At 35.4% G+C, this 27,095-nt stretch overlaps 1 protein-coding gene and 1 non-coding gene across 1 annotated transcript; both read right to left on the bottom strand.

The window, feature by feature from the left end:
- Window positions 1-27,095, bottom strand: part of Erich1 (glutamate-rich 1) — a gene marked incomplete at its 5' end in the record, with an annotated part of 52,793,804 nt that overhangs the window by 33,419,902 nt on the left and 19,346,807 nt on the right.
- On the bottom strand, window positions 7,341-7,474 carry LOC120097590 (U11 spliceosomal RNA). The gene has a single exon (XR_015640548.1). It is a non-coding gene; the product is annotated as a U11 spliceosomal RNA (small nuclear RNA).

Below are 27,095 nucleotides of genomic sequence, written 5' to 3'. Positions count from 1 at the left end.
TCTACGTACCTCTGTGTTACATGATCCTGATACAATCTCAGAAGGCACACAATTGCAAAGACTATGAAAGAGCAGTAAGAAAAGCCCTGACTAGCTGCGTGTTGATTAATGGATTATGTCTGAAGTCTGAGGGTTAGGACTGCTAGGAATCCTTGCTTTGTTTAAAATCTGAATGAATTAAACCACTGGGATAGTTAAGGCAAACTCTAGAAACATGGTTGGTGTTATAATGTAGATCAGGGCTACTTGGAGGACCAAGCTAATACTATCTCTCCTCTACATATACTGATTGCCAAATGAAACCTCAGTTGAAATATCTTTGTGAGTATTATTATAAAGCAATTTATTTAACTTGTAGTCAGATGAGGCAGGCACAGGAACAAAAGTGGAACGGTCATGAATTAACAAAGCTCTGTGTTAATTATTGTTTTAGACAAATCCATTTGCATCCATATTGACCTATGTCACTTCACTGAAGATTTTATTTATTTATTTTCTATTTATTTATTTTTTTCTCCATCTTTATTAAATTGGGTATTTCTTATTTACATTTCAATTGCTATTCCCTACGTTGGTGAATTCTGTAGTGGTAAAAAATTGTTATAATAAACAAATGTCAGAGAGGAATGCTCAGCCAGCCAAAGATAACGTCCTATCTGTAAGGCAGCTGGCAATTCCGAGGCACAGCCAGCCTTAATAGGTGTCCATAGTGGTCAAGTTGATCTGTCTCTTTTATGATTTTATTCCAATGAATTCCAGTGACCTTCAAAATTCAAATGTCCTCTAAATTATCTTCTTACCACCAATGAGAATATGTGCATTTGATTCATTTTTCTTTTTGGAAATAGACGAAGACTTTAATATGCAATTAAGAGCAGCTAGCAGACGACAAAAACGTCATTTTCACTTTGTTTTTGTATTCAATTTTATTAAGAGGCCTGATGGTCGAGGTTAAGAGAGTCATAAAAACACAAGAACTATCCTTCATTCCTGCTGAAAAACACCACTAACCAGGGACCAAAGTCTGTAAAAAGAAAACGACTGCCTGATTAATTAACATAGTCCCAGTCTATTCCAAAGGGCATTCAAACACAGGGCACCCACATAGTATCTTTCTTTTTATATCTAAATCCATTCAGGTAGATTATTCTTAAGAAAATGTGGTTAGTCATGAAATAGATGAGGCTGCTGTAATTCCTTCTATCTGAATCTTCCCTTAGGTTCTTAATGACAAATGCATTCCAGTTATTTATTACAACTAGATTAAAGTGTCAGTGTGGCTCAATTCATAGCAATCTTACACTTTTAAAATGCGTGGGGGATTGGACTTCTTCCCAGTGCTGACAATGCACAGGATTGCTTTCCAGGGGACTAGACTCCTCGGGAGTCCATTTCTTTATGTTTATTACTTTAAGAACTGAAGGTGCCATCTGCTCCTGCCTCAGAGTTGTTTAAATTGTTTAGAACCTCAGGTCACAGAAAGAGAAACGACCATGTAGTCCACATAGTAAATTTCATCTGTAAGTAATTAGCTACACCGTCCGTTCTTTTGCCACGAGATGGGTAACTCTGGATCTAAAACGGTCTGCTTCCGCTGCATGTTCCCAGAACTGACTGGGGCACCACAGAGCTCTGCAAGTGATGCTCGAGGCAGCTGAAAGCAGGATCGCTCTGTAGGTCAATATCATAGTCGTGCATACTCTGCACAGGTATGCTCCCTGTGATTAAACTATACCTCATAGTGTTGGGTAATATACTCTTCTGAAATAGTTTGGAACGGGGGACAGACAGTCAGAGTTTAAACTATACAGAAAGAGTGAGAACAACTCTGTGGCTGCAAATTCGCATTATAAGGAAAAATACTTTCAGTAAAATTTCATAGTAGTTATAGAATTGCAATGTTCTTCCTCATTGGTTGCTGTCTAATGTAAATATTCAATACTAAAGAATAGTATCATAGAACGTTTAATCAATTATAACTTTTATAAACCAAAATTATGAGAGAATGATGGAATTATATAGAGAAACTGGAGTCTTTATAATGACATGTTTTTCTGAGGTGCGTCTCACTTGTTTTCCTTCATTATTTGACTCTTTTAAAGTTTATTAACAGTAACACACTGAGTAAATACCCCAGGTACAGGGGAAGAGGGCTCAGAGATGCTTATCTTTTTAAAGAGGACAGTAAACTGTGGAACACAAGGAGTTTAATAAAAAACAAAACAAAAACAACAAAACAAAACAACAACAAAAAAAATTCCTGTGTTTTCAAACTGTTAGAAAAATGGGCTGAATGAACTCAAACCTGAGAATTTGTTATTTGAATACTTCTCAGCAAGAGATCTGCATCCGACTGGCAACTAGGGTGTAATAGATACATATACTTAACATGACAATGGGCTTGATCATGTCAGGCAGTGTGTGAAGCTTTCCTTCCCAGAATGATAACATTGGAAGCACCATTTGTACAGATGCATGTACCAATTACTTCACACATCTAGGGACTCAACTGAGCGTATTTCTTTCATAGAACACTTTTTTATGTGCCCAGCATTTACCTCACGCCCAGCAGTTAAGTGATTATATTGCTATGTTTGTATTCAAATAAGCTCATATTTGACAGGTTCTCTTTCTGTTAACAAGGAGAAAATTATGCCGTATCTCTGCACTCAAAGGGAAGATGGATACCACAAATATTTCTTAAGAAAACAGATGTAAACTTTTATAGAAATACCAAGAAGCTTACCTGACAGGATTATTAGGAAAGAGAGGCAAGGGTTAAATGCTGTACACTCATCCTTCCTAACAACTTTCTGTATGGAATGTATTATATGCTTTGCTAAGAGAATTTTGACAAAAGACGACAGGAAACAAAAAATGAGGAGTGGAAGGGGAGAGGAGAGGGAACTGGAAGAGGGTGGAAGGAGAGAAAGAGGGTAGGAGTGAAAGAGACAGAGACAGAGAAATGGAGAAAAAGAGAGACAGAGAGACAGAGAATATATTAGGGACCCAAATGAAACACTTACCCATCTAGTTCAAACTATAAAATGGAAAGAGGATGGTATTCAGCAGAGATGTAAATAGACATCTGCATAACAAATTGTGTTTTTAATATAATATCAGATATTTATGAACTGGGCATTCATAAATATCTAAAATCGACCATTCCATTTTCTTACATTTTAGGGACAAGTGAGTTCTCGAAGCATGTTATGCAAGATCTTCTGAATTTTGTTTCATCTAAAAAGTTGATGAAAGTACCTCTTAGGGTGGAAGACAAGAAGGCAAAAGGAGGAGGAGAATAGGGAAAGGAGGAGGAAGGGGAGGAGAGGAAAGTTTTCAAGACTCTGCATTGAAGGAAAGACAAAGGCTCTCTGCTTTCTCATTCTGTCCATCCATCTCCTCTTCCAGGTTTTCTGAACTGCCTCCATTTTCAAAGCACTACCCGGATTCATCCTCTACATATAAAGCACAGAACTGTCACAAAAGCTTCAGTTACAGACCTAGAAATTTTCTTCTTCATTCCAAATCACACCGGATCCTGTGTCCTCTCAGTCACTTTATTATACGGATTTTGAAAATTACAATGCATCAACTACTTGGCTTAAGTATCAGGGCCAGAGTTAAAACGCCGGGTAATTGTCTCCACTCTCCATCTCCAGAACATTTTCATTTCCTCAGGAAGGAATTCTTCCTCGGAAGCCATAATTCCCCTTCTTTCTTCATCTGTCCTCTGTCATGTTTATTCTGTTCTTTAAATGGTCTGAATGTGTTTATTCTAAGCATCTTACCTAAATGGAGTCCTTTACGATGCATCCCTCCCTACCTGCATTTTGTTTCTGTTTCATTTATCTTGCAGTGTTCATGTTAAACCCCAACCATGTTCTACTATATCTAAGGAGCACATTTGCTCCTCCATCATTACTTGATAGATTTGGTTTGTTTCCATATGTAATGTAGTTTTGAATAAGGATGCTGTATACAGTGCTATCCAAAAATCTTTCAGTTCCTTCTTTGATTAGTTTAGCATAAAACTCTAAGCAAATTAATTGATTCCAGATTGACAATGATTTCTTTCACTAATTTATTTACTTTACATTCTAATTGGTCTTTCTCTTCCTTCCTCTCCTCCCAGTTCCTTCTCCTCACCTCACCTCCCCTTAGGTTCCTTTCCGTTCTCCTGAGAGAAAAAGACACATCTCATGGATATCAACCTGCCTTGGCATATCACATTGGAGTAGAACTAGACCCATCTGCTTCTCTTGAGGCTCAACAAGGAATTCCAGGTAGAGGAAGGGAATTCAAGTACAGACAGCAGAATAAGAATTAGCCCCCGCTCCTGTTAGTGGTCCCACTGAGGATCAACAGTATATCTGTTACAGATGAGTAAGTCTGTCCCAAGCATGCTGTCTCACTTGTGTTTCAGTATCTGTGAGCCATTATGTACCAAGGTTAGTTGATCCTGTAGGTTTTCTTGTATTCTTGACCTCTCTGGTTCTTTCAATCCTTTGTCCTCATCTTCTACAAGATTTCCTGAGCTCAGGCTAATGTCCGGTTGTGTGTCTCAGAATCTGCTTTTATTTGCTACTAGATGAAGGAACTCAGATGACAGTTATGCTAGCCTCCTGTCTGCAAGCATAGCAGAATATTATTAATAGTGTCAGGGGTGGGCTCACTCTTATGGTGTGAGACTCAAGTTGGGTCATGAGTTGGTTGGCCAGGCTGTTCCCTCACTTTCTGCTCTCTCTTCATCCATGCACCTCTTATAGGCAGGAAAGATAGTGGGTCAAAGGTTTTGTGGTTGGGTTTTATTTCAGTGAAAGTCTTGCCTGGTTTTGGCGGTTATTGCTTCATGCTCCATATCACTTTCTGCTATGATTCTTAGCTAGGCTCATCATCATAGATGCCTGGGAGTTTTCATTGCCCTCGATTTCTAGTTTGCCCTAGAGATAACTGCCTACCTACTCTACTGATTCTGGTTCTCTCTCTCAGTCCTCTCTCCAGCCATCCTCCCCACACTCGATCCCTCCTGTTTCCCTCCCCACCCCCACTCAGTTTCCTCCATCTGTCCAGCCAAGAATCTATTTTATTTCCCATTCCCAGTAAGATTCAAACATCCTTCCTTGGGTTTGACTTGTTACTTAGCTTCTTTGGGCCTGTAGATTATAGTGTGGTAATCCTGTGCCTTTTGGATAACATCCCCCGTTTGATAATTCTATGCTTAATTTTAAAACTCTCTGTGTAGCATTTGCTAGTCTTCTCTGGATGGTTTGTTTTATTGCCTCAAGTGCCTTTATCTATCAAGTTTTATTTTCCTTCTCAATATCAGTAATATTGAGAACTATCTTTATCTCCTTATAGAAAACTGACTGTAACATCTTACTATGTGCCAAGCATCTTTCTACCCTCTATACTTTTTTCATTAAATCCATGAAGTAAGCCAAATCATAGTAAATAACTCTGTCATGACATTATTTCTTCTATGTCTTTCTCTGCTCCTTTAAGTTATAGATTTGTCTACATTATTATTTCAATTTTCAAGAAACCAGGATCCATACCAATAGCACTAATCCATTTACTCACAATTTTTCCATTACAATCAATGGGTCAAATCAGAAACTGGCAGACTGAAGCTGGAGAGATAACATTGCATTCATTCTGCTGATATGTGTATTGAAAAGTTCCTTTATGTAGTAAGTCCGAAAACCATGATAATGTAATTTATTAATTTTGACACCTTGCGTATTTTGCCATGACACAAATGGCCCAAGACACTGGTTATTTATATCTCCATCATAATGTCAACACTATAGCCACGGAATCCCAAAAGAAAGTCTACATCTAGCATTCAGGAGAAGACTGAATGGGCTAAAGGATCTGATAAGCAAAGTATCAGTGTCTGAATAGCACTACTTTCACTCACTCTAGGTAGCTCAGTGATAGATGCTCAATTTTGGATCAATTCCTTACACAAGATAGTGTGAAAGGTGAGCCCTTATGTCACAAATGTCAAAAGGGTGTTTGATGAAGCTGGGAGGTGGCAGGGTTCATGGAATAAGGAGCACAATTTCATTATTCATCCATTACTTCAGAACATCAGTAAAAGTGTGTAGAGATAAGGAACACATGGCTATAGTCTCATCCCTTCCTTTAATCATATTTTAAGCCTTTAGGCCAATGAAATCTCTAAAGGAAGCAACATTTTATATATGTATAAAAATCATTCAGTTTTGTAAATACTAGGTGTTCATTTTCCTTATAAATCTTAATATATAGCCACATGTCTTAAAATTCTTATTCTTTTCAAATGCTTTGTACAGGAAACCCTATCCAGGATTTTATGTTTCTTTAAAAGCCTCCCACCATTGAGCTTAGTGTGTATTTTAGGAGTTTTAGTTGGAATCTCAGGTGACCAGTCAGAGCAATAAGACTACAATCTCTAATTACTCTTAACTAATTAACTGATTAGGAGTTAATAAGGCAAGTAAGTGCTATCCTTTTCATTAACAGAGTATTAACATGTCAACCAATTAGCTTTTAAAATATATGTGCTAAAGTTTATAAGAACTTTAATTAATAAATGTATTTCAGGGAGAGAAACATTCATTCTAGGTCATATCTAGAGGCTTTCTAAAATTTGGTAATTAATAATTTCTAACATGACCTTGGCAAATATTTGATAATATAGATCCTAAATATGAGTTAATTCCTATTTCCTAATATATTAACAGAAACTTAGGTATGTTCTACTCTCAATTGTAATTTTAAATTCTCAAATATAATCTTTATTATAAAATTAAAAATATTTAAAAGGGTGTGACTGAGACATTTAGATGTTAAGGAAATGACAAATTCTATGTTTTCTTCAATAGAAACTCAAGCAATTAGAAAATGTTGAAGAAAAATAACTGATTTGGAGACTTCATTTCAGCAATAATTTAATAATTACAATTGATGAATTAAATTTATACCTTAGTAAAATATTAAAAGACTATGAAAATTCTATGAATAAGAAAACACCATAAATTACAAAGAATCACTGTGATATTGGTTTGATATTCACAATTCAAAATCATAGAATTGTTATTTATATATTTATGTAGTGTGTTGTTATTATATTCAAGCTTTAGAATAAGTATTCCATAATTCGAGATGTTTATAATTAATTATTGGTATCATTTTATGATACCAACAAACACTTTACAGACCATTGCTTTGATGTTTTAAGGTAAGATACTCATTAGAAATGTCCATGAAGTATAGAAACAATTATGGAATGTATAAACGTACTTGTTTTTCAGGGCATATGTCCATGCATACTTTTTTTTTTGTTTTTTTGTGCAGGCGCTGGGACCAACGATCACCAGCTGCCCAAGTACCAAAAAATTATGCTTCCGAAATCTCTTGATGTCGATTCCGCACGCAGAGCAATCAAGTTGCCCTGCGTGTGCCACTCACGACAGAAGCCCTTTTTTCATGCATACTTTTTAATACACATATTGCCTACCTTTTCTAATAAGCTATACTTCTGTGTTAGACATGGAGCAAGGCTGACTGGAAAACTTCTGTCTCCACTGGGCCCCATCAGTCTTCCCTTAACTATAAGCTCCCTCATCCTGCAGACTTCTGCCCAAGTAATATTCCCATGTAAATGAAATTTGCAAGTATAAAATATTTCGAATATTCACAAATACAATAGACACTACATATATTAGATGGAACTTGGTAATTGTTGACATTTGACTTAGTTTTCCATTTTCTATTGAAATAAAATGCTATGGTTTTCATACCTTCAATTTTTCTCAGGGGCTTTTATGCTAAACTTTGTGAGATACTAAAAGGGTTGGCACAAATCAACTCTGGTACTCTGGTACTTAGAACTGAGGCAACTGAAAGGTGATTAGGTGCAGATAAGGTCTTGGCAATGATTTCTTAATTGCATAGTGGTGGAGAGAGACCAGGTCATGTGCATGTGCAAGGTGCACAGACACAGACACACACACACACACACACACACACACACACACACACACTATACAAACCAATATGCAAACATACATGCACATACACACATGGGCACATGCACATATACTATATTACCCAACTTTTCATTTTATTTCAAATAACTTCAGAAAAATATACTAGCTCATTGACTTTCTGGATTAATGTGACCAGAGTACGTACCATATATTAGATCTGTGGCTCTCAACCTTTATAATGCCCTGACCATTTAATACAGTTCCTCATGTTGTGGTGATCCCCAACCATAAAATTATCTTACTGCTACTTCATAACTATAATTTTGCTACTGTTATGAATTTCAATGTAAATATCTATAGTTTTCAATGGATCGGATCAGGGATCACAGCTTGAGAACCTTGTTTCCAAGCCAGTGAATTGAATCAATTACTTCTTGAAAAATCTTTGAGTGAAAGGACACAGCAGTAGGAAGGGAATCTTCTGATTGATTATATTTGGCTCTTTGATTACATACTCAGAAAAAGCAGATTCAGTGGTGATGTTTAACAATATATTTGTCAAAGTTTATGACATTCTTATTTCATTAAGCCCCACCTAGTCACATGTACTCTCTAATATCATGCAAAGTTGCACAGTGTTCATGGTGAAGGCATTTACTGTGTTCAAAATAAAAAAAAAGTATATCAGCAGAACAAGATGTTCTTTTCTGAAAACAGCACATTTAATATATTTCATTTAAAACGTCCATCTTCCCCATCTCTATTAAATTTGTAATAATGAGGGGTGTGCATAAAAGCTGGTTTTGAAAAAATGAATCATGGTGATAAATCAGAAGCCTTAATCAGTAACTTGGGAAGTATGCCTGTAGAAAGGCCCACTCCATTATCTGCCTTTGTTTTTAAATATTTGGGTGACTGAATATCAAGTTTAATTTTATGGCCATTAGCCTGTAAGTGACAGAAAGTCTTCCACATACGATGATACTCTGTATCCCTTAAAGCAGAAACTCAATTGAAGAAAATGGCCTGCGTAGATGTGAAATTGGAGACATATGCAGAATGGCAAGAAATCAAAGATAAATTAATGAGAATGCTTATAATTACATTTATGTAGTTTCCCTATAATAAACTTCGAGACAAAAATGCACATCTGATTTATCCATATGCTTAATGAAGGGGAAAATTCAATCTAATTACATTCCATTTGAATCTTTACTTCTAATGCAGATTCCTTCAGTTTTTCAAGACTCACTCTAAAGGACAGCTCCAATAAATGGAGTACAGCAAACCGGAGAAAGCAGCTTTCTCTAGTGCATGCTATTTTTTCTTACATTATATATTAAAACTCACTAAACATAAATACATCGTAAGCCTTCAGTTCAATTTATGCAAACCTAAGAAGATATATTCATCAGCTTCTTGTAGACTTTAATAGTGACTATTCCTAAAACTATTATTTGGAAGTAAGTCATTCTCTTTAAAATTACAAAAATTTCAGTCTATTAAATGAATACTATTTATAAAAATACTCTTATATTTTATTGTTTTTATTTAATATTCTTTGTTAGTTACTTAAAAAACAATAAACATATTTATTTGCATGTGCTTATTAAATTACTTGGTATATTTTGACAACTTTTAGTGTGAGGAATGTAACAACTAATCATATTAATTTTTATTTCCAATCTAAATTAAATACCATTTTCCAAGTGAGTTGTTAAGTCTTCAAATCCTACCTACTACCCAGAAAAATACTGTATATATTTTCAGATGAAAAACAGATATAGTCCACATCTGGGACATAAGTAAACATATTTCTCTGTAAAGTTAAAATCTGATCAGGAAATTATTTTTAACCACATACGATGACAAATAGCATATACACAGCTGGACTGCATATAAATTGTGATTCATTTTTCCCTCTGCCATATGTTATCTTCCAAGTAATATTGATGTGGTAATAGGAGGGAATGCAGTTAGTCAACAAGATCCACTTGTAACAGACAATGACTGTTTCCCATTGCTTTCTTAATATCATTCTTCCTCTCCACATTTAATTCTGAAGATAAAATCAATGGGGATGCAGGGGGGTATAAATCACAGGTCTTAAGAGACAAGGAGATGTTTGAAGTCTGTCTTCTTTTCAGATAAATACTTCAGACAAATCTTAGGCCTACTAGAGGATCGCTGGGAATATACCCAGAACAAATGACGTTGTTTACACTATGGCATGAGTTGGATTCCCTGCCATCCTTAATCGTCCCTTGGCTCCTAACGTGAAGTCATCAGAAGGGAAGTAGTTATGTTTAGTTGAGCCTTTGGAGCTCTCTTAATCATAATGGCACCATTAGAGTAAAAAAGAAGAGAAAACAGTTTCCTTTCTGTTTGTGTGAGAATGCTAAAGAACAGGTACCTATACAACTCAAGAAAAGGTCCTTCACAGTGAATGAATTCTGCACATACCTTGATCTTGGGTTTCCCCATTTCCCTTTCTATGAATATGAAAAATCACTCTCTATAAGCAACCACCAAGTCCATAGTACTTCTCTGTAGCTGCATAAACTGAAACCATTTTTTCTCTTGAATGGTTTTGCAAGCATAATGTCTGAAGATGCTTCATATATGCTGATGCATAAATGTAGTTCTCACATCTCATCAAGGGAACGTCTATTTCAACAGACAGAGGCCATTCCACAGGATGACTATAATCAGAGTGTAAAGTTGTCGAGGCCAGTCCCAGTCTATAACACAGTTCCTGCAGCAAAGACTCTGACCATTTTTGGATTTGGGTTGGAAAGATAATACATTTCAGAAGTTCATGTGAGACTTTTGTCTCCTCATTATGTCAAAGGTACACCCAAAAAGTCTCACTAATGTGACTTCTTAAATATGAGGTAAACAAGAATGTAACCAACAGACATGCAAAAATGGATGGGCCTCAATTTAAGATGTTTTTCAACTTAAGATTTTAAAAGCACATTTACATTTATAGTTTCAAATCATTTTCAAATAGAAAACAGAAATTTCTAATATCTAAAGAGGGAAACGTAAATTGTAATATGTTTCTCCTTTTACCCCAGCTCTGGTAAATCTCTAAGTTGTATTTCTATTAATGGAATTTAACTTCCAAAATTTGATCCAACCATTTACTTAAAATGTGGCAAGTGTTCTGTTATATTTGGTTATATCTGTTTTTTTTCTACTTGCATGTGATTTCTGACATTGACAGGAATTTCAAGTAGTGAACTCATGTGCTATTTATTAAATATTTCTGATTCATAAAAAGTTGGAAGGGGATTAATTTACAGAGATAGGCTTATGTTAATGAATTAATAAATACGTTTCATAATTTTACAAATGATCAGATTGTATATGGCCCATTTACTTTAATTTTGTATTTTATTTAGATATATACTTAAGATTGCTTGATGAAATACAAATGAAGTTAAAATAGAATTACAAATAAATAGTGCATGAATTTTGTATACATGTGCTCCAAAGATAGGTGTTTATGTTTGCAAAATCTGGCAAAAGTCTGTTTAGACTGTACAGTTTTGCAATTATGCTTGAAGTCTGCTTTTTTTACCTTTCTGATTGGGAGCCCAGGGCATATTCTAAAAAATGTAATTTATCAATAGTTCAGAATGGTTAAGATCAGCAAAACAGCTGACAAAAAATGTTTATAAGATTTTAGCACTACTCACTGTTGTTGAGAATTTTAATTGGTACAGACACTGGAAATCAATAGGCAGAATCCTTTTTAAAAAATCTACTGTAACAAAAACAATGGCACTTCCTCACGTCTATTGAGATATCTCCCACCTACCTGTTCACTATTTCTCCTCTCTAATATTTCTGGCTTTCTTCAGTCTCTAATTTATTCTGGGCTTCTTTGACATCTTCTGTTTTAAGTGTACATACTTAGAATATCCAGGGTTCAGCTTTATGTATCTGCCTTACCTCATTGAGCTCAACTTCTTCCTGGCCTAACCTTGTTGCAAAAAAACAATAGATTTTTTTTCTGTGGTGAATATCATTACAAAGTGTATATAACTCACTTTGAAAAATCCTTCATCTAAATTTAACCCTACCAGGTGACACAACTAAAGTACTCCTTAACATAGTCCCAAAGGACATAACATCATACTCATACTCACACTCATTCACTCATCCATTAGTGCCCTATTCACAATAGCTAGGGAACAGAAAGAACTCAATAGTGGATGACTCAATAGTGGTAATGTGGTACATATACCCATTTCATCATTATTTAGCTGTAAAGGAAGTAAAATTATGAGGTTCTCAGGTAAATAAATAGACATAGAAAAGATTATATTGAGTGAGTTAATCCAGAACCCGAGAGATAAGCTGTGGTCAACTCTTCAGTTCATACTCCTATCAACCCGTGACATGTGAAGTCACAACAATGACCACTGCAACAAGGTGCTCATAAAGGTACAATTAATTACATGCAAGTGTTGATAGCTGACTAGCAGGACTTAAGGTCCACTGAAAAGAAGGGAAATCATGTCTGCTAACAGAAACTTGGCCAGTTCACCACAGAGAGTGAGGCAATGGAACTTGTTGGGAACCTACCACTATCATCGTGTTCCAAACTACACTCAAAATGTCTCATCTTGACAGCCACAGGGAAGTGTAGCTCTCATGCCTCCTTAAAGTATCAACGTGCTGCATTAAAATGGAAGTCACTACAGTAAAACCACATCTGAACACAGTGCAGGTATCAATGGATCGTGATCAGCTCCGTCTCGATAGACACAGCTGAGCTCAGCTCCCGCATCTGTGGATCAGGAAACATCAAGGGAAGCGGGACAGGAATTCTACTGCAAGAATATCTCTCCTAGAAATGTTGGTATATACAGGATCTGAAAAACGACTTTATCAATAGATGTACTTGCTCAGAAGGAGGGAAATAATTCATTTATAGTCCTACCCCTAGATGAAATCCTACAGGAAATGGAAGACTGCTGAGAGAAGGAAAATTCAAAGTGGTTAACCCTGAAACCCTATGCACAGAAGCAACTTAGCATGCTGTATTTTATATATTTGTCCTCTGTGTGTGTGTGTGTGTGTGTGTGTGTGTGTGTGTGTGTGTGTGTAAAGCTATAGTGCAAGAAAACAGTATCAATTTGAAGTGACAGACATGAGAGGGGCTGGAAGGTGAAACGAGAAATTGACACAATTATTTCTCATTTAATATGATATTCAAATAATAGTGGTAATAGTAGTTGATTCCAAACCTGAAAAATGTTTAAATATTGAGCCTCAAGTTAAGATCTTACCAAAAACCCAAACCGCCCTTGTGGCTTCAAAGATTGAACAGAAAATTTAGAGAAAACTGAAACTGTCAGTCATGCAGTTTCACCGCGACTGTATGAATTCTGGGATGGATATCAGTAGTAAGTGCATGCGGAGAACATGAAAGTTTAAAAAGCTGTGATGTCAAACGATTGTAGGCCTCTGGGGCTGCACATTGCCAATTCCTTCTGACTTAGGCCCACACATGGAGGCTGCTGTTTCAGTCTTCATCTACCTACTGCCCCTTAGCTATGAAGACAACTCCTCTTCCAGATGTTGTACCACAGACCGCCCATTACTCAGACCAACCTGACGTTGTGAAGAAACCAGGATTTCCCCAAGCTTAGTGCTGTGCTTATAACCCCAGAATTCTGTAAACTGAGACATGATAGGGATTTGTAGTCAACCAGTTCTACACAGTATGAAGCAAGTGTGAACTACGTAGCAACACTCTGTCTCAACAGTAAAATAGGAAGACTGGTAAGACCTTAACACTGAGGAGACAGGCCAAAACCTGTTAACGCAGGACGTTATATCTAAGCTTGTTCTGTGAGTAATTGACATAGTGTAATAGATATAATATCTTTTAATGCAGTCATATCTATGGCAATTTTCTATTTGAATTTCCAGAAATGTGTGAATTATACAGATGAGTTAATAACTGAAGACATCAACTGTACAAACTTATTGTTCATCCTTTCCTACACACTATTTGAGTCATAAATATGTACATTATATACTTGGTGAAACTATATTTCTATTTATATATTAAGTATTCCCCAAGGATATAAAATTAAAGAGCAATTAGATGTTTTCAAATTAATATTTGTTTTCAGCATTTTAACTAAAATATCTTAGGTGCTAATAAATGCATCCTGACAGAACAGCCACGGTGTTGCAGGCTCTGAAAGTCCTAATATAAAATGAAAGATTTCTTACCAACTAAAATATTTGATTTATAGCTCAAAAGAAGTTGAGCACTTTTAAAAGTGGTTTTTGGTTATTCTGTTTTTTTTTTTTAATTTTACTCGCAAATAGTATTGGGTCTAGCACACTCTTTATTAGTTATGCATAAATGAATCAGCATGTTAAAAATCATCATTGGATACTGAATATTAAATTTTCACAGTCTTGATAATTGTGGAATTTTTTACTGATTAAGTTTTAAATGTTTTATTGGCTATTTTCAAGGCAAAAGATGATGGTGTGACAAGAAAGCATAAGCCAGTACTACTGAGATGTTCCCACTCCATATAAATGCTTTCTCCATATCTGACTGGAGAGAATAGAATGGTCCATTATCTAGGCGTTAGAGGTCATAGTTTTTATTGGTTTAGTTAAATACAAAAAGATACGTTGAAATCAAGATTCCTAGGAAACATAGCGGTCAGTTCATCATGAACCATCCTGATTCCAGTTCCGCCTTTTATTCTCCTAGAGCTATAAGCCAGCACATGTAGATGCTAATAAAGTAGGAAGAATTGCCACATAATAAACAATATAAATGACATAGCTTTGCCTTTAAGCAGGAAATAAATCACCAAAGGTCAGAGCAGGAAGATCTATGCCAGTCAAAAATTGGCTTTAAATAAATTACTAATGCACCATGATGAACTCATACACTTCTAATCTCCTGATCAGCCTCTTGTGAAACATATTAATACAACCCTTGGGTTCCTGATCATGAAAGAATACGGGATAACACTCGAGAATGAGCCTTGGAATGGTACATTGTTAATTCTTGCAAAAGTCCCTAATTCTGACATTCTTTCAACTCAGGATGCTATTTCTAATTTTTAAATAAGGCACTGACAACCTAACTAGGCGAGAGGTAATGAGTGTTCCTTCACACTTTGTTCTTGGTGTTTAAAAGGCTAGCTTATCGAGCACAGTGATTTTAATGAATATAAATTACGAGGACCCGAAATAGAGCTCTTGCTTATGTTCTTGTTTTCATGGAACTGCCAATTCCATTTATTGTCTAATCTTGGTCTCTTCTTTGACTGTTATGGAATATCGACAAGTAATCTAATCTACTCTTTGATTGTGCTACAAATTGAAGAGGAAAAATCTCCAGAGATGAATTCATCCTTGTCCTAATATGTTATGTGTGAACATCACAAACTCTAGCTCTTTTTCTAACGCAGTTTAAAGTCTTTTCAACACAAAAAAGCTTCACGTTATTTGATAACTAATATTATGTGTTTTAGAGTGGGTACTTCTGTTATGTGATTATTCAAATTTTACAGTGGAAAAAAATCCTCCATTTAAAATGGTTTCAATGCCTCATTTTTATCAGATAAGGACAAGATATGCTCTTTCCAAATAGAACACGTCACTCCATAAGGATAAATGTAGTTGGCCAGAGTCTGGGATATGGGGAACTGTAAAGCGGTATTATTTTCTTTGTAGTCAGATTACTTGTCTACTTGATAATATTTGGAGGAGAGATCTAGTAACAAAGGAACATAGACATTTTTAAAAACATGAATTTTTGTATTACTATCTTTGCTTCTGTACACGGATTTATCAATGTAATTTATGATGTTAAAATATCACAAATGGCTACAAGTAGTTTATTTATACAAGTCCAAGAAAATGTAATGCCTCAGAAAATCATTGAGAAGGAGGCACTAATATTAAGAATGGGGTGTTAAGTAATATCTATAGAAAGATATTGTCACTCACATGTGTCAATGTTCTCACTCTTTCTTCTCTGTTTCTCTGTCTCTCTGTCTCCATCTCTCTGTCTCTCTGTGTCTCTCCCTCTGTGTTTCTCTGTCTTTGTCTCTGTCTCTGTTTCTCTGTCTATCTCTGTTTGTCTCTGTCTCTCTCTGTCTGTCTCTCTCTCTCAGTTTGTACAAATCCTGAGATAATTGGAGGATATTATTCATTCTATTAAAAATCCTGAATTAAATGTCACCTCTGCATAGTATTTTTGGTAAGATGTTCTCACAAGTTCATCTGACAAGAACTTCAGAGCTGAATTAAGAAATGACTCATAGTTTAGAGCTTACAACCCCTCTTACAACTGATTCTTTCCTAGTAGTTACTGCCTCTGTGCTGCCACTGGTCTACAGAATGCTGGTGTTTTCACAGATCTTCAAAGTCAAGTATGTATGGTAAACTTAGTTTTAAGCCCAAACTTACACATCATTAGTAAAAGACCTAGTTTGTTTTACATAATATCATTAATTACTTTTCCACATATATATGTATATAAACATTATTGTGTCATTAATTCTTTCACTACAAGTATTGTTATTAATTAAAATTATAAGAAATGAAACTCGAGAAATTTATAAAACAAAATAAACGTTATATCTTACTATCATCTTCATAGTGATACTGACAAGAAAGTATTATAAATAAGGAAAAATATAAAGTCTGTACTCAATTCCAATATTCTTTTTTCATTAGATATTAAATATGATTTTGGAAAATAACATCACTATAATGCTACTACATAAATCTTCTGATTGAAGCAGTATCGATATATTTATTAACTATAAAATTGCTTATTATTTGTATATTGCCTAATTTAAAATTTGCAGTGATTTTATGAAAATATGTTAGATGTTATTGAATACAGTATAACACACAGTCATAATGAGCTTTTGCCGATTATTTAGCAATGCCAGAATATAAAGGATATACAGTCATATGCATATTCTGAAACATTATTTGCATAAAATATATTATCTGTGTAGCATTTCCTCCATCCCATTGGTATTTGACATCACTATGCATTTTTGTATTTTTATAAACCAGTTTTTATACATTATTTTAATGAATATTACAACACAATTTCAGGAGTTCATCTGTTACCTTATCTGATTCTTTGCACTGTAGTCAGGAGGACACTTAAATATTCAACGAAATACCACTTTTCTTTTATCAGGAATACTTTTCTGGCTTTTTGAGATAACCATTGGATGGTTGACCCAGCAGAAGCACCTATGCATTGCTCACTGGGATTCAGTAATTTTGGATTTTCTGCTCCAGTTTGGAGAGAGACTCCAAGTTCTTTCTCCTTAAGTTATTTTCTATTCAGTTCTCCATGTGGAGAATTTGTAGTTCCTAATTTTTGTTTTGTTAATTTGCTTTTCATCTCTTCTTTTGTCTACATGACTAATTGTACAGAAACTATGCCAAATCCCTGCAAATTCAAGTACTGTGGCCCCAGACAAATTTAGAAACATGTTAGCAGTCTACCCTTAAATACAGTAACAAAAAGAAGTAAATAGTCTTACTGAATGAAATGCATTCATTATCTTGTTCCTTTGTAAGCTCTTGTGTAAAAAAATACATATAGTTATGCAAATTCCAAAAAATATTCTATATATTTTGAGCACAATTCTGCCAGGCTGACCATCTGCTTCTTCTTCAAGTCTAACTTCTGTTTTGGCAATGATCAACTGGTAACAGTGATCAACTAATGGGAAGTTAAGAGAATATGGGCAGATAGGGAAATCAGGTGTGGACTTCCCAAGAGGACCATTCCTTTCTCTTGAGAAAAGTGGCACAAAAGACCTGCTCACTAGTAAACACCTATGCATGACAATAAAGAAAGGAGCTTTATACAGTGCTCAACTCAGATCACCCCCAACCCCAGCAAATTCCCAAATATAAACATTCTCTCTCAGCCATACCCATCAATATGGGAGCCGGCAGTCAGTAATGACTGCTTTCACTCTATGTCCACATTTTTGTCTTTTGCCTTTCATAGGTATTCAGTTCTTTACCTGTCCCATAAAAGGAATGTGACAATCCATGGTCTATCTAAAGGACATAAAAAAGCTCATTTGGTTTCCAGAATTATGTGTGGTACAAGTTCCACTTCAGTGTCTCATAAGCAACTTTTGAGAAGGTGTAGACATTGCTTAATGCCCCCTGAGAACAAGTTTCACAACAGATGGTGAATTTACTTGTTAATGCTACTGTTTTGCTTGATATTTGGGAACAGGACAGTAAGTAGAAAAACATATTTAAAAATGTGAAAACAGAAATAATTTTAATTAAAAAAAGACTAAGATGATTTAATGTTTCCAGAATGTGAAAGAAAATTTTAAAACTCATTGAGATTACAAAGATCTGAGCAATTTACATACGATGTATAAAACACAAGACACAGATAAAATACATTTTATATATATATATATGTATATATAGATCCTTTGATATATATATCATTCCACAGACATCCACATAGGATCTTATCATTCTCAATATCAAAGGTATATACTGATTCCACACCTCTGTTGAAATCATAACAATTACAAAGACTAACTTAAAAACCCGTAACAGATGTCTAATCAAAATGTATTTAAATGTTTGGCTTCTGCTCAAGAGCTTTTTCTAGATATTAATTTTAAAAGTTATAATTTTTGTCCATCTGCATGATCTTCAGCACGCAGAAGAAGAGAATAATCGAAGATGAAATGATCACTATAGACACGGGCTGCACTACTGGAATCTTTGACTGGACCAACTGAGATACTGTCCAGCCAACTCTGTGTCACTGATTTTCTTCTTAATAAGAAAATGAAAAGTGTTTTAATTAAATTTAATTAAATACCCTACCCTCTGCCCTCTGTCATTCGTATATTAAGCTATCTTAAGCAATGAAGACTATCCTCACTGTGTTGGCTCTGACTCTTACGTCTCCCCTCATCCAAAGTTTATTCAGAACAGCTTAAATTATCTTCAGTTGATTATATCTCCTTCTTATTTCAGATACTGTAAATCCTTCCAATCACTGTCTGATAATTCAGGGATAGTGGTTATCAAAGTGCTTCTTCGCATCTTTTTCTGTGACAATCTGCACATTCTAATGCTTACCCTTCCTCCTTACAGATATAACTACCCTAAGAGCCTTCTTCAGTTGTCATGTGAGTTCTCCCTGGCCTCAGCATGTCTTACATCCCCTTGATTCACAAGCAGTTTGGCATTCTTCTTGTTCCTTTGACATTTCTAAATCACTATTTTTTTTGTTTTTTGTTTTTCTCAAAAGATAATTGACTTTGAGCATTCTATCATTAGGTAGTTCTCTCTCTCTCTTCCTCTCTCTCTTTCTCTCTCTACACACACACACACACACACACACACGCACACGCACATGTGTGTGCAATTATTCACAATTATTCATGATTGGGTCATACTAATAGTTTGGTTTTTCATATTCTAACCTTCTTCAACATACCACCTCCTAGAGTACTCATGTTTAGCTGTATCAGCTCACCTGTTATTTCTTCCTCCTCTGGTTGACCCCTTTTCATCTGTGTCTTTGATGAAGTGTCCTCTTAGGTAAAGATTTGCTCCAGTAATTCCTCCATACTACCGCATCAGCACTAATAGATTACATTTTCACTCCTTACCAGATTATTTTTATTACCATATAAATTTCTTGAGTATTTTTCTTCAGTCACGGTCATATTTCTCTTTCTCCCTTTAGAAAACACTGATCTATGTTGGGGCATCTTTTGGGTATATGCCCAAGAGAGGTATTGCTGGATCCTCAGGCAGTTCAATGTCCAATTTTCTGAGGATCCTCCAGACTGATTTCCAGAATGGTTGTACCAGTTTGCAATCCCACCAACAATGGAGGAGTGTTCCTCTTTCTCCACATCCTCGCCAGCATCTGTTCATTGCAGCCTTATTTATAATAGCCAGAAGCTGGAAAGAACCCAGATGCCCTTCAACAGAGGAATGGATACAGAAAATGTGGTATATCTACACAATGGAATATTACTCAGCTATCAAAAACAACGACTTTATGAAATTCGTAGGCAAATGGCTGGAACTGGAAAATATCATCCTGAGTGAGCTAACCCAAACACAGAAAGACATACATGGTATGCACTCACTGATAAGTGGCTATTAGCCCAAATGCTTGAATTACCCTAAATGCCTAGAACAAATGAAACTCAAGACAGATGATCAAAATGTGAATGGTTCACTCCTTCTTTAAAAGGGGAACAAGAATACCCTTGGCAGGGAAGAGAGAGGCAAAGATTAAAACAGAGACTGAAGGAACACCCATTCAGAGTCTGCCCCACATGTGGCCCATGCATATACAGCCATCCAATTAGACAAGATGGATGAAGCAAAGAAGTGCAGACCGACAGGAGCCGGATGTAGATCGCTCCTGAGAGACACAGCCAGAATACAGCAAATACAGAGGCGAATACCAGCAGCAAACCACTGAACTGAGAATAGGACCCCCGTTGAAGGAATCAGAGAAAGAACTGGAAGAGCTTGAAGGGGCTCGAGACCCCATATGTACAACAATGCCAAGCAACCAGAGCTTCCAGGGACTAAGCCACTACCTAAAGACTATACATGGACTGACCCTGGACTCTGACCTCATAGGTAGCAATGAATATCCTAGTAAGAGCACCAGTGGAAGGGGAAGCCCTGGGTCCTGCTAAGACTGAACCCCCAGTGAACTAGACTGTTGCGGGGAGGGGGACAATGGAGGTGGGGAGGGGAACACCGATAAGAAAGGGGAGGGGGGAGGGGGATGTTTGCCCGGAAACTGGGAAAGGGAATAACACTCGAAATGTATATAAGAAATACTCAAGTTAATAATAAAAAAAAAAGAAAAAGAAAACACTGATCTATTTCTCCATTCCCTTTCTAGATTATAAATTTTGATCTTTGAGGCAAAGGCATTACAAAAACAGATGCACTTCAAGTACAATATCATTGATAGCATTCTATTGTATGTCAAGGTAGTTATCAAAATACTGAATCCATGTGTTGCACATTTTGGAGTTTGTCTTTCTCTTTTGGATCCTTTCATGAATTTGACCTTTCTGGTTTTCTTAATTTCTCTACTCTGCTCCCCTTAATCTCTCTCTTAAGTGTTGTCACTTGAACCCTCAAACATTGGGATTCCCCAGTGCTAGTCTGTGAATATTTTCTTATTTTATATAAATTATATTCTGCTTACAATTACTATTCTGTCTGGGCATGAGGACAGGGAGACTAATAGGATACAATCTTTACTATGCTTTCCTTAAAATTTTCCATTGCATCCCATTGATATCATCCATAATCCCTGTACTATTTTGTTATAACGCGTATACTCTAAAGTTTCTGTTATTCATCACCCTCCCCTATATAGACCCCCCCATGCTTTCCATTCCAAATTTTTATATTTCTTGAATCTCTTCCTCCTTGAATGATTGACAGAGATATTTGTACAAAACAACTCTTTTCCTTTGAATTCTGGGGGGATTAGAACACAAGAAAATGTATGCAAGCACAATGACATTTCACCCTCTTCATTCTGTAGCTGGTACTTAACCATGAGGGAATGAACAATAGAATATTTCAGTGAAGTCTCAGGTAGTGATTAACTTACATAATGGATAAGGATAACAGTGCAAACTGAAGAGTTAAGTCTTTGAACCATTAGGAATTAACTGAAGATGTACCATCCATAAGAAAAGACTAATTTTATGATTGTTAGTTAACTCAGACTAGGTGAGCGTTGACCAGTTTGAGATAACTTGGAAATATTTTACCAACAACCCCTCTCTGGCTAGGCTAATGGATCCACTGCTCACGAGCCCCTTATTAACTTATAGAATGCATTGCTTTACTCAAAATATGCTACAGATTCTGCTATTTTACCAAAAATGTGTCCTTTTTGCTAATTCTGTGCTATTTATTATGAAAATAGTCACAGACTTGGTGACTTAGAAATAAGAAGTATATATTTTCTTACAGTTCTTGTGGACATAATTTGAAATTACACTTACAGGGCTGTTGCCAATGTCATAGTCCTTTAAGACATCATAAGTGAATCATTCATGCTTCTCCAGCTCCCAGTGGCTGGTGGTATTATCTGATTATAGTTACCTGGTGCTGTTCAGGACCTCTGTGCTCACACAGCCTTTGTTTTCTGGATGTTTATCTCTAAAAATCCCCTTGGTTTCCATTAAGAAGAATAAAATATTATATGTAGGATCTACCCCATTATCTAAAGAATGCTCTTCATCAAACATCAAGATCTTTAAATTAACTACAGCAGCAAGAATTTCTGTATTATATAAATAAAGTACTCATATAAAAATTCCAGGTACTAGGGTTTGCGTAGCCTGTCAGAGATTTTATTCGACTTAATATATGCCCCCATTTTTCACCACAAATATCAATCATATCATTGATTTTGACTTAAATAATATATTATTATCAATTTTGTCATGTGATAATTTATTTCAAGTTAATTTATTATATGTATTTGTAACCCATTACACATATGCCTTTTTTGGGCTTATGAACAATTCAGATTATAATTCATTGATTAGTAGACATGGCTATGTAAAAAAAATCCAATATCTTATATATGTACATCTCGATGTGTACAAACACACACACACGCACACACACACACACACACACACATGCATGCATGGTTTCTTTTGCATAAACTGTAAAACAAATTCGGACACTTTAATGAAAATGGACAAATACTATTAGCCTAATTCAACTCTGCAGTTCACAGTGAAAATAATTTGCATAGTATTTTTTATTCTATTATTGCATTCTTTTTGTGACCAGAATGAGGTGTCAGATTTTTATTGTCTGATATATATTGGAAATTAGAATTGCATGCCCTATCGCCCTGACCTTTATACGTATTCTACATTTGGATTGGATAACCTTTCTACATTTTCATCCTATTTATACCTTTGCCAAACTAGGAGGAAAAGGCGAGATTTCCAGACAGTCAATATTCAGACCAGCAAGTCAAGCTGAGCCAGGGTAATGACCGCATTCCACACAGGACTGTCAAAGTCCTAAGACCACAATCCCATACTTACGTTAAAATTTAAAAAAAGATTGAAATTAGCATAATCGAATTCATCTTGTAAAAATGAATAAAAGAAATGTGGCAAGCTTAACCCATTCCACATTATGTTACAATTCCCTAGTCTTGTACGGAGACACCATTGAAAGGATACATGAGGTCACAAAGTCAGTTTCCACTATCATTGACGTGAGGCATACATATATTTGGATCTTACACTCATGGCAACAAAAGCTATTTCTGATCTGTCATCTTGTGCATGTGTTGCAAAATCACAGATTGATCATGACTTTTTCATCTGTGTTTGAAAATATGCCCTGGTAGACAGACACCTTATGCCTGAAAAGGACAGAACAGTTGTAATCCAGATGTAAAAATTATCACCAAACTTTCCTCACACTTTCTGTTAAACTCACTGCAGGAACATGGACATCTGGAGTAATTCTAATTTTTTACTTCATCATATTCTTAGTACTTTTATCAGTTCAATAAAGTACGTAGGACTGTAATTAGCCCAAGTTTGAAATTAGCTCCCCCAAATCACTACCTTAGACACCATTGGTGTGTTTAAATAAAAATAAATTTTATTTCAAATGAATAATTAAGATCAACAGAATACATATATACTTTTAACCCATGAGATATTCCAATATCTGAAGAAAACATAATAAATCTGCTTTATGAGCATGTAATCAACTACTTTCCTACCATAATTTACTATGCCCAGCACATGAATTTCTGAAAAGAGAAAGAAGTATAAACTATACATAAATGTATGTCGCCCAGTATCATCTAGATCCTTGATGGAAGTTCTTAAAGTCAAAAACCTTGCCCTTGGGCAAGCTGTAGTTCATCGATAGTGTGTGCGTGCCTAGCATGAGCCAGATCCTGGGTTCAAATGACTGACTCCAAGTTTAAAACCGCTATTAGTAATAATTTTAAAGAATTACTACACATTTTACTTTGTTGAGAAAAACTACCTCTAAATATCCTCATACTAGGGTTTTCTTTAAAAAGTCTAATATGTCAAAATCACCCGGTAACTTTCACAGGCAAAAAAGGTAAATACAAAGAATAGATCAAAACAAAAAATACCTTCCCCCAATGTTTAAAAGAGAGAAATATGTTCTGAGGACTTTACAGTGGTTTTCTCTGGAATATATGTACACTTTGAAGCACTTTTCTATTTGTGTAATTGAATATTCAATTTTTGTAAATTTTAAGGAATATCCACCTCCTGAACAATATACTGTTTAGTTAAAATGTAGGTACAATACGGGACCAGAAGTGAATGGAGTGTTAGGAAAAATGGAAGAAATTTTCATTGTTTTTGTTGACAAAGAATTGGAAAACTATTAGCACTAATGATTTTCCCCACAAAAAGAAAGTAAGAATAGGTAGGGGTTAATACTACCACAAAATGTCATTTGAAGGAAGTTTAAAATTCGGATGCATAAGCAAGAAGGCTGAAAAGACACTGGTAGGGAGAAAAAAATTACCAAGTGAAGGGAAAATGGAAATTGCACAGCAAAAGGGAAGATATAAGTTATTGTAGATCAGCCATTTGAGAATAAGTTTCCATCAGAGTAAAAGACAATAGTCTGCAGACTGAAGATATCACCTCGAGTATTTAAAGAAATATAGACATATTCTGATGAAAAAGCCGATGACCCTAATTATTTTGCATAAGAGAAAAAGCAATGTAAACAATGAAAGTGACCAAGGAAGTTGTTTTTTACCAAAGAACACTAAAATGCATTTTTGAATATTAATGCTGAATTACACTAAAAGTACCAGTGAACTTTTCATCAATTAGGAGATGGAGAAACATATATTAGTTTTATCTAAATGCTGATATATATATATATACTGCATATTACTGATATATAATACATAGTACATATGTAATAAATAAATTCTGATATATAATATATATTACAGTGCTGGACAAGTACTAAATGCAAGAAGCTTACACTTAGTGGTTAGTATCATGAAAAGTGTTATTTTAAAACCAGACCATGATTAAAGTTACAAATTAGCATTACTTCTCTTGGTATATATCAAGCTGATTTCTTTTCAGTGTCTCATGTGCAGATAATAGCAATAGATGATCAAATACACTGTTTACAAAAAGTATCTCATAACCCATATTCCATATTCCATAACCATAAGAATGTGAATTTTACTTACAACCTGTAAACTGAAAAATGAATTAAGGTTGCATGCAACTAATCAATCTTTCCTTTTCCTCATGAGCCAGATGTAGTTGTAGTTCCCTTAGAAATAATGTTTTCTCATATTTTCTCATTTGGTAGCAGGCATGCTCACATTTGAGTGTGTGTGTGTGTGTGTGTGTGTGTGTGTGTGTGTGTGTGTATGTGTGTGTTTATGTATGGACACGACAGCATGTGTCTGCTGTGTGTTTGCATGTCTGTGTGTGTGTGTGTGTGTGTGCGTGTGTGTTTATGTATGGACACGACAGCATGTGTCTGCTGTGTGTTTGCATGTCTGTGTGTGTGCATGTGTTTCCGCATGTGCACAGATAGCAAGTTGGGAATTTTACACATTTTAAAAGGTCAGAGTTAGTGAACTATATCTTAAATATTGAGCACTGAAGTTTGCACTCTAATGAGATTTTGCTGTTTCAACTGTTACCTTTTGGTGAGAGCTAGCATCAATGAACTTCAGTAATTAAAAAACAAAACAAAACAAAACTGAAATTGTGGTTCTTAATAAGTAAAAGGAAAATGAAATGCTTTAAGAAAATGGTCTTATCCTAAAGGGTGAACCTCCTGGTGTTCTAGCATTTTCTAGTTCTCCTCTAAGGTCCAAACTTGCTTTAGTTATGTCCTCAGTGACAAAAGAGAAAGTCCTTGAAGTAATAATCTTGGAGATGTAAAATTTTCTCATTCAACGAAAACTTAAATGTTATCTGCTAGACTAACATTGAAATACTACAGAATTATTAAGTCCCTCTTCTTCTAAAACTGTTAAACAGAAATAAGTGTCAAAATAGCATTAATTGTATTAAATTTCATGGTTCAAAAAGTTTTCTATGAATGCTTACCAAATCTGGGTATAATTAAAATATGATACTTGACTCTACCTGGGTTGGCCAATGGTAACCACTTGTCATATTTGCCAGTTCAGAATTTGCCACATGATAAATGCAGCTGGGGAACTGAATTTGCAGATTCACTTAAATTTAATTAATTCCAATTTTAGTGTCATGAGTCTAGTGATACTGAAATGGTCCACTAGGTGAGATAAAGTATTACAAAGATTATAGCCAACTGGTTCTAAATTAGACTACATAATTGCCCCTAGTATCACATCTTCATTGTTTTCTCAAACTTTCTTATTTTCTAACTACTCATTTTAAAATTGATCACTCATTTCTGTCATATTCCTCTCCTTTCTGTGATATTCTGATCAATGATTATCTTGTAACTTTGTTTCTATGAGAAGGAGAAACCCTCATACAATCATCGTCATCTTGATGGGCCAAACCTATAGTTTTTTATTTTGTTTTGGTATGTTTTCTATTTTATTTCTTTCCATTCTTCTCCACCCAAGTTGGTACTTCCTTGATTAACTTGTCATTCTCCTCTTTGGGAAGGATTCCAGTTATTTCTTGAGTTGTTCTCTTGTTACTGCATCTGTTCCTAGTCATATTTCTATAATCTTTCCTCATGATTTTCAAGTTTTGGTCCTTGACAGGTTGGGGATTTCCCAGATATAATTCAACATCCCTTGTGGCATGGACCTCAATTTGGGCCAGTCATTGGTTAGCCATTCCCTTACTTTCGGCTCCTTCTTTATCCCTATACCTCTCAGAGGCAGGAAAAATTGTGAGTCAAAGGCTTTGTGGCTGGATTGGTCTCACCGTCCTTCCACTGGAAGTCTTGCATGGTTACAGGAGGTGACCATTGCATGGTTACAGGAGGTGACCATTGCATGGTTACAGGAGGTGACCA

The sequence above is a fragment of the Rattus norvegicus genome, chromosome 16, assembly GCF_021556685.1.
Source record: "Rattus norvegicus strain SHRSP/BbbUtx chromosome 16, alternate assembly SHRSP_T2T, whole genome shotgun sequence".
NCBI classification, from domain to species: domain Eukaryota; kingdom Metazoa; phylum Chordata; class Mammalia; order Rodentia; family Muridae; genus Rattus; species Rattus norvegicus.
The sequence above is the reverse complement of the archived record's forward strand: the minus strand, read 5'-3'. Positions and strand labels throughout refer to the sequence as shown.